Below are 9,133 nucleotides of genomic sequence, written 5' to 3'. Positions count from 1 at the left end.
GGTTGCTCAAGCCTCCGCGGGGGTGCGTCAAGCCTCCCAGAGAGCGGCGTTCCCTTCTCGCGAGATCTCTCTCTCTCCGCCGTCTTAGGTTTTGTGCGGTTCTTTTTGCCGTCTTGGGTTTTTGAGCGGCAGACCTCTCGGGCCACGGCCGCTGGATCATAGAGTAAAATAGGATAGAGAGTTTTTACCCGGCCAGGCGCCCCTCCTTCGCGGGAGGAGACTTTGAACCCACGGTCCCGGAGGCCGTGCGGGTACCCGCCAGGGCCCCGGCTCAGCCCCCCGCCGCTGGAAGCGGGGGCGCCAGTCTGGCGACAGTCAAGTTCCCTTTTTTTTTCTTATCGCGCTCTGCGCTTCCGCTTCGGTGCTCCGGAGGGGAGAGGCGCGCGCCGGCGGGCCGCCGGCCTCTGCCGCGCACCCGGAGCTTGAGACGGGGGGGAGGTGGGCTAGGCCTCCCCGCCCGGGGCGGTTTCGCTTTGGATCGGGCCGGGCCGATAATGATCCTTCCGCAGGTTCACCTCGGAAACCTTATTCACGACTTTTACTTCCTCTAGATAGTCAAGTTTGATCGTCTTCGGCGCTCCCAGAGCCCCCGAGAGGGCCCGGCGAGGCGATCCGAGACCTCACTAAACCATCCAATCGGTAGTAGCGACGGGCGGTGTGTACAAAGGGCAGGGACTTAATCAACGCGAGCTTATGACCGCGCTTACTGGGAATTCCTCGTTGATGGGAAATAGTTTCAATCCCCAGTCCCGATCACGAGCGGGGTTCAGCGGGTTACCCGCGCCTCTCGGCGCAGGGTAGACACACGCTGATCCGCCCATTGTGGCGCGCGTGCAGCCCGGACATCTAAGGGCATCACAGACCTGTTATTGCTCCATCTCGCGTGGCTGAGCGCCACTTGTCCCTCTAAGAAGTTTTTGGCGCCGACCCAAGTGGCGCGCCACTATTTAGCAAGCGAGTCTCGTTCGTTATCGGAATGAACCAGACAAATCGCTCCACCAACTAAAACGGCCATGCACCACCACCCACAGAATCGAGAAAGAGCTATCAATCTGTCAATCCTTTCCGTGTCCGGGCGGGTGAGGTTTCCCGTGTTGAGTCAAATTAAGCCGCAGGCTCCACTCCTGGTGGTGCCCTTCCGTCAATTCCTTTAAGTTTCAGCTTTGCAACCATACTCCCCGGAACCCAAAGACTCGTGGTTTCCACTTGCGCTGCCGGCGGGTCATGGGAATAACGCCGCGGATCGCGGGTCGGCATCGTTCTGATCGGAACTCTGCGGTATCTGATAAATCTTGAACCTCCGACTTTCGTTCTTGATTAATGAAAACATTCTTGGCAAATGCTTTCGCTTTCGTCCGTCTTGCGCCCGGTCAAGAATTTCACCTCTAAGCGGCGCCAATCACGAATGCCCCGGCCGTCCCTCTTAATCATGGCTCGGGTTCCAGAAACCACAAAATAGAACCGAGTCCTATTCCATTATTCCTAGCTGCGGTATTCAGCGGCGGCGCTCGGCCTGCTTTGAACACTCTAATTTTTTCAAAGTAAGCGCTTTGGGCCTCGGACGGACACCCAGCCAAGGGCATCCGGGCGCCTCGAGGCAGGGACCTGGGGCGGGCGGTGGCTCGCCTCTCGGCGGACCGCCAGCCAGATCCGAGATCAACTCGAGCTTTTTAACTGCAGCAACTTTAATATCGCTATTGGAGCTGGAATTACGCGGCTGCTGGCACCAGACTTGCCCTCCAATGGGTCCTCGCCCATGTGTTTAAGATCGCTCATTCCAATTACAGGGCCTCGAAAGAGACCTGTATTGTTATTCCCCAACCGTCACTACCTCTCGAGTCGGAAATGGGTAATTCTGCGCGCCTGCTGCCTTCCTTGGATGTGGTAGCCGTTTCTCAGGCTCCCTCTCCGGAATCGAACCTGATTCCCGTCACCCGTGGTCACCATGGTAGGCGCCTGATGTACCATCGAGAAGTTGATAGGGCAGACACTCAGAATGATAATCGTCGCGCGCGTGGAAGAAGCGGCGATCGGCCGAGTTATCTAGAGTCACCAAAGGTACCGGGTCGGAGGGCGGATCCCCCGGGGGCCGGATGGGTTTTGGATCTGATAAATGCTGCGCGTCCCTAGCCTCCGCCCCGCGAGGCGGTCGGCCGGTCGGCGCTCGTTTGCATGTATTAGCTCTGGAATTGCCACAGTTATCCAAGTACCGGGTGGAGCGATCAAAGGGACCATAACTGATTTAATGAGCCATTCGCAGTTTCACTGTACCGGCCGTGTGCGCCAGACCTGCATGGCTTAATCTTTGAGACAAGCATATGTTACTGGCAGGATCAACCAGGTAACCCCTGTGGGTCGTAAAGGGACCAACCGGCGAAGCGCGTTTTTGCCTACACACGGGTCTCAGTCCGCCTGAGGAGGGCCTGGGCAGACCCGCTTGGACCCTCGGCTAAGACCGGCGCTCATAGGGGCGCGCGCGGCTCGAACCTTCCCGGCGAAGTCGCGCGTTTTTCGGGGTGGGTGGCGCTGGGATCGCGGCGGCGGCTCGGAAAAGTGTGTTTTCGCGGGGCGGGGTACCCGCGCGGCGTCGCCGGGGCAGCGTCGCGTTCTGCCCCTCCGCCCGCCCGGTGGCGGACCTCTGCGCTCTGACCCGGCCGTCTAGGCCTCCTCCGAAAGGTTGGCGCCTTCCTCTCGGGCTGGGGGCCTGCTCGTAACGAGCGTCCAAATTGCCCGGGAGCGCGTGCTGTCAAAGCCCAAGCGTAAACCCATTGCACGCCGTGCCTGCCAGGCACTCCCGACCCATAGCGGCCAGCGGGGCTGGCAGGTGGGGTCCTAGGCTAGAAGCGCTCCGGCGCTCAATCGATCACGTTCGGGCCGAGGGCGCTCTCGCCGTCGAGCGTCTCTCTCTCGGCGTCTGTGTCCGTGTTTCAGGTGAAGCGTTCGATAGCTCCCTCGCCCGGAGCTTCAGAAGATTGCGTTCAAAACCTAAGTCGATATGGACTTAGTCGTTTTTTCGACTTTTTTCGCTCAGAGACTAAGTCCACAAAAACACGCGTTCACGAAATCGTGTACCCATGTAAAAGTTGCTCCTGTATGGCGGCCACCTCAGGGTCGCGGGGAAAATTTGAATCATGCCGGGAGGAGGCCTCTCGGTCGGCCTGACTCGGAGCCTCGGAGGTATGGAAGTCGGACCTTTCCCGAAGTTGGACTTAGTGCAATTTTGAAGCGAAAATCATCCAGGCGCTTCATCCGACCGATCGAGTCCGGGTTAAGTCGCCTTCGGGCGCTTTTCCCCTCGACCCCGCCGTCCTGGAGAAATTTTTTCGTTCAAAACCTAAGTCCAAACATCCAGGCGCTTCATCCGACCCGATCGAGTCCGGGTTAAGTCGCCTTCGGACGCTTTCCCACTCGACCCCGCCGTCCTGGAGAAATTTTTTCGTTCAAAACCTAAGTCCAAACATCCAGGCGCTTCATCCGACCCCGATCGAGTCCGGGTTAAGTCGCCTTCGGGCGCTTTCCACTCGACCCCGCCGTCCTGGAGAAATTTTTTCGTTCAAAACCTAAGTCCAAACATCCAGGCGCTTCATCCGACCCGATCGAGTCCGGGTTAAGTGCGCCTTCGGGGGCGCTTTCCCACTCGACCCCCGCCGTCCTGGAGAAATTTTTTCGTTCAAAACCTAAGTCCAAACATCCAGGCGCTTCATCCGACCGATCGAGTCCGGGTTAAGTCGCCTTCGGGCGCTTTCCCACTCGACCCCGCCGTCCTGGAGAAATTTTTTCGTTCAAAACCTAAGTCCAAACATCCAGGCGCTTCATCCGACCGATCGAGTCGGGTTAAGTCGCCTTCGGGCGCTTTCCCACTCGACCCCCGCCGTCCTGGAGAAATTTTTGCGTTCAAAACCTAAGTCCAAACATCCAGGCGCTTCATCCGACCGATCGAGTCCGGGTTAAGTCGCCTTCGGGACGCTTTCCACTCGACCCCGCTCCTGGAGAAATTTTTGCGTTCAAAACCTAAGTCCAAACATCCAGGCGCTTCATCCGACCCGATCGAGTCCGGGTTAAGTCGCCTTCCGGACGCTTTCCCACTCGACCCCCCCGCCGTCCTGGAGAAATTTTTGCTTTCAAAACCTAAGTCCAGACATCCAGGCGCTTCATCCAGCCGATCTCGGCGGGTTAAAGTGCGACTTCTCGGGCGCTTTCCACTCGACCCGGTCTCCCTGGAGAAATTTTTTCGTTCAAAACCTAAGTCCAAACATCCAGGCGCATATTTCAGCGATCTCGGCGGGTTAAGTCGACTTCGGGCGCTTTCCCACTCGACCCCGCCACCCTGGAGAAATTTTTTGCTTTCAAAACCTAAGTCCAAACATCCAGGCGCATATTTCAGGCGATCTCGGCGGGTTAAGTCGACTTCGGACGCTTCCCACTCGACCCCGCCACCCTGGAGAAATTTTTTGCTTTCAAAACCTAAGTCCAAACATCCAGGCGCATATTTCAGGCGATCTCGGCGGGTTAAGTCGACTTCCCGGGCGCTTTCCACTCGACCCCGCCACCCTGGAGGATTTTTTTGCTTTCAAAACCTAAGTCCAAACATCCAGCGCATATTTCAGCCGATCTCGGCGGGTTAAATGCGACTTCTCGGGGCGCTTTCCCCTCGACCCCCTCCACCCTGGAGGTATTTTTAAGCGTTCAAAACCTAAGTCCAGACATCCAGGCGCATATTTCAGGCGATCTCGGCGGGTTAAGTGCGACTTCGGACGCCTTTCCCTCGACCCCCCGCCACCCTGGAGATTTTTTTGCTTTCAAAACCTAAGTCCAAACATCCAGGCGCATATTTCAGGCGATCTCGGCGGGTTAAGTCGACTTCCCGGGCGCTTTCCCACTCGACCCCGCCACCCTGGAGGATTTTTTTGCTTTCAAAACCTAAGTCCAGACATCCAGGCGCATATTTCAGCCGATCTCGGCGGGTTAAGTCGCGACTTCTCGGGCGCTTTCCCCTCGACCCCCTCCACCCTGGAGGTATTTTTAAGCGTTCAAAACCTAAGTCCAGACATCCAGGCGCATATTTCAGGCGATCTCGGCGGGTTAAGTCGACTTCCCGGGCCTTTCCCCACTCGACCCCGCCACCCTGGAGGATTTTTTTGCTTTCAAAACCTAAGTCCAAACATCCAGGCGCATATTTCAGCCGATCTCGGCGGGTTAAGTCGACTTCTCGGGCGCTTCCCACTCGACCCCTCCACCCTGGAGGATTTTTAAAGCGTTCAAAACCTCGTCCAGACATCCAGGCGCTCGTTACAGCCGATCAAGGCGGGTTAAAGCGACTTCTCGGACACACACATTTCACGAACCCCGTGTCTGGATTTCAATTTTCCAAAGGGCCTGGGCTCACACATTAACCCCAACGCAGTAACACTTTAATGGGCATCGTTTTATTTCATTCTCGCCCTGGATGAATGTTTTACAAAGGCCTGCGCTCACAGACTAACCCTACACACTAACACCTTATTGGGCATAATTTTTTTCTATAAAGGCCCTGGATGAATGTTTTCTATAAGGCCTGCGCTCACAGACTAACCCCATCACAATAACACTTATGTGGGCATGATTTTATTCTATAAAGGCCCTGGATGAATGTTTTCTATAAGGCCTGCGCTCACAGACTAACCCCATCACAATAACACTTATTTGGGCATGATTTTATTTAAAAAGGCCCTGGATGAATGTTTTCTACAAAGGCCTGCGCTCACAGACTAACCCGACACAGTAGCGCCTTATTGGGCATGATTTTATTTAATAAAGGCCCTGGAGGAATGTTTTCTATAAGGCCTGCACTCACAGACTAACCCCATCACAATAACACTTATTTGGGCATGATTTTATTCTATAAAGGCCCTGGATGAATGTTTTCTATAAGGCCTGCGCTCACAGACTAACCCTATCACAATAACACTTATTTGGGCATGATTTTATTTAATAAAGGCCCTGGATGAATGTTTTCTATAAGGCCTGCGCTCACAGACTAACCCCATCACAATAACACTTATTTGGGCATGATATTATTTAATAAAGGCCCTGGATGAATGTTTTACAAAGGGCCTGCGCTCACAGACTAACCCTACACAGTAACACCTTATTGGGCATGATTTTATTTAATAGAGACCCTGGATGAATGTTTTCTATAAGGCCTGCGCTCACAGACTAACCCCATCACAATAACACTTATTTGGGCATGATTTTATTTAATAAAGGCCCTGGATGAATGTTTTCTATAAGGCCCGCGCTCACAGACTAACCTAACCTAACCTAACCTAACCTAACCTAACCTAACCTAACCTAACCCTAACCTAACCTAACCTAACCTAACCTAACCTAACCTAACCCTAACCTAACCCTAGCCTAACCTAACCTAACCTAACCTAGCCTAACCTAACCTAACCTAAGCCTAACCTAACCTAACCTAGCCCTAGCCTAACCTAACCTAACCTAACCTAACCTAACCTAACCTTATTGGGCATTTTTTTTTACTCTATAAAGGCCTGGGTGACAGTTTTACACAGGGCCTGGGGTCACAGACTAACCCCATCACAATAGCACTTATTTGGGCATGTTTTTATTTAATAAAGGCCCTGATTGAATGTTTTCTATAAGGCCTGCGCTCACAGACTAACCCGACACAGTGCGCTTCATTGGGCATGATTTTATTTAATAAAGGCCCTGGAACAATGTTTTCTATAAGGCCTGCGCTCACAGACTAACCCGACACAGTAACTCTTTGTTGGGCATGATTTTTCTAATAATAAAGGCCCTGGAAAAATGTTTTCTATAAGGCCTGCGCTCACAGACTAACCCGACACAATGCGCTTTATTGGGCATGATTTTATTTAATAAAGGCCCTGGAAAAAATGTTTTCTATAAGGCCTGCGCTCACAGACTAACCCGACACAGTGCGCTTCATTGGGCATGATTTTATTTAATAAAGGCCCTGGAACAATGTTTTCTATAAGGCCTGCGCTCACAGACTAACCCGACACAGTAACTCTTTGTTGGGCATGATTTCTACTTAATAAAGGCCCTGGAAAAATGTTTTCTATAAGGCCTGCGCTCACAGACTAACCCGACACAGTGCGCTTTATTGGGCATGATTTTATTTAATAAAGGCCCTGGAAAAAATGGTTTCTATAAGGCCTGCGCTCACAGACTAACCCGACACAATAACGCTTCATTGGGCATGATTTTATTTAATAAAGGCCCTGGATGACAGTTTTCTTTAAGGCCTGCGCTCACAGACTAACCCGACACATTAACGCTTTGTGGGCATGATTGTATTTAATAAAGGCCCTGGATGAATGTTTTCTATAAGGCCTGCGCTCACAGACTAACCCCGACACAGTAACTCTTCATTGGGCATGATTTTATTTAATAAAGGCCCTCGATGAATGTTTTGTATAAGGCCTGCCCTCACAGACTAACCCGACACAGTAACTCTTTATTGGGCGTGATTTTATTTAATAAAGGCCCTGGAAAAATGTTTTCTATAAGGCCTGCGCTCACAGACTGACCCGACACAGTAACTCTTTATTGGGCATGATTTTATTTAATAAAGGCCCTCGATGAATGTTTTCTATAAGGCCTGCGCTCACTGGCTAACCCCGTTACAATAACACTCTTATGGGCATGATTTTATTTAATTAAGGCCCTGGATGACAGTTTTCTTTAAGGCCTACCCTCACAGACTAACCCGACACAGTAACTCTTTATTGGGCGTGATTTTATTTAATAAAGGCCCTGGAAAAATGTTTTCTATAAGGCCTGCGCTCACAGACTAACCCGACACAGTGCGCTTTATTGGGCGTGATTTTATTTAATAAAGGCCCTCGATGAATGTTTTCTATAAGGCCTGCGCTCACAGACTAACCCGACACAGTAACTCTTTATTGGGCGTGATTTTATTTAATAAAGGCCCTGGAAAAATGTTTTCTATAAGGCCTGCGCTCACAGACTGACCCCGACACAGTAACTCTTTATTGGGCATGATTTTATTTAATAAAGGCCCTCGATGAATGTTTTCTATAAGGCCTGCGCTCACTGACTAACCCCCGTTACAATAACACTCTTATGGGCATGATTTTATTTAATTAAGGCCCTGGATGACAGTTTTCTTTAAGGCCTACCCTCACAGACTAACCCGACACAGTAACTCTTTATTGGGCGTGATTTTATTTAATAAAGGCCCTGGAAAAATGTTTTTCTATAAGGCCTGCGCTCACAGACTAACCCGACACAGTAGCGCTTTGTGGGCGTGATTTTATTTAATAAAGGCCCTGGAAAAATGTTTTCTATAAGCACTGCGCTCACTGACTAACCCCGTTACAATAACACTCTTATGGGCATGATTTTATTTAATAAAGGCCCTGGATGACAGTTTTCTTTAAGGCCTGCGCTCACAGACTAACCCGACACAGTAACTCTTTGTTGGGCATGATTTTTACTTAATAAAGGCCCTGGAAAAATGTTTTCTATAAGGCCTGCGCTCACAGACTAACCCGACACAGTGCGCTTTGTGGGCATGATTTTATTTAATAAAGGCCCTGGAAAAAATGTTTTCTATAAGGCCTGCGCTCACAGACTAACCCGACACAATGCGCTTTATTGGGCATGATTTTATTTAATAAAGGCCCTGGATAAATGTTTTCTTTAAGGCCTGCGCTCACAGACTAACCCCGTTACAATAACACTCTTATGGGCATGATTTTATTTAATAAAGGCCCTGGATGACAGTTTTCTTTAAGGCCTGCCCTCACAGACTAACCCGACACAGTAACTCTTTATTGGGCGTGATTTTATTTAATAAAGGCCCTGGAAAAATGTTTTCTATAAGGCCTGCGCTCACAGACTAACCCGACCCATTAACTCTTTATTGGGCATGATTTTATTTAATAAAGGCCCTCGATGAATGTTTTCCATAAGGCCTGCGCTCACAGACTAACCCGTCACAATAACACAGATTTGGGTATGATTTTATTTATTAAAGGCCCTGGATGAATGTTTTCTACAAAGGCCTGCGCTCACAGACTCGCCCGTTAAAGCAGCGGCGCGCGGGGGCACGAATTTCAGAGTTTTTAGAAAAAAAAAAAAA

This window comes from Puntigrus tetrazona, unplaced genomic scaffold, assembly GCF_018831695.1.
Source record: "Puntigrus tetrazona isolate hp1 unplaced genomic scaffold, ASM1883169v1 S000000003, whole genome shotgun sequence".
Lineage (NCBI taxonomy): Eukaryota > Metazoa > Chordata > Actinopteri > Cypriniformes > Cyprinidae > Puntigrus > Puntigrus tetrazona.
The sequence above is the reverse complement of the archived record's forward strand: the minus strand, read 5'-3'. Positions refer to the sequence as shown.